Genomic DNA, 507 nt, shown 5'->3' with positions numbered 1-507 from the left:
CGAGACTCAGATTGAGGGGCGGCCTAGGAGGACCCCCACTCGGGTCTCTCGCGAGACTGCGCTTGAGGGGCGGCCTAGGAGGACCCCACTGGGATCTCTCGCGAGACCGAGATCGAGGGGCGGCCTAGGAGGACCCCAGCTCGGGTCTCTCGCGAGACCGAGATCGAGGGGCGGCCTAGGAGGACCCCCACTCGGATCTCTCGCGAGACCGAGATCGAGGGGCGGCCTAGGAGGACCCCAGCTCGGGTCTCTCGTGAGACTCAGATTGAGGGGCGGCCTAGGAGGACCCCCCACTCGGGTCTCTCGCGAGACTGCGCTTGAGGGGCGGCCTAGGAGGACCCCACTGGGATCTCTCGCGAGACCGAGATCGAGGGGCGGCCTAGGAGGACCCCACTCGGGTCTCTCGCGAGACCGAGATCGAGGGGCGGCCTAGGAGGACCCCACTGGGATCTCTCGCGAGACCGAGATCGAGGGGCGGCCTAGGAGGACCCCACTGGGATCTCTCGC

This window comes from Canis lupus, chromosome 19 (genome assembly GCF_048164855.1).
Source record: "Canis lupus baileyi chromosome 19, mCanLup2.hap1, whole genome shotgun sequence".
NCBI lineage: Eukaryota > Metazoa > Chordata > Mammalia > Carnivora > Canidae > Canis > Canis lupus.
This window is presented reverse-complemented; position numbering follows the sequence as displayed.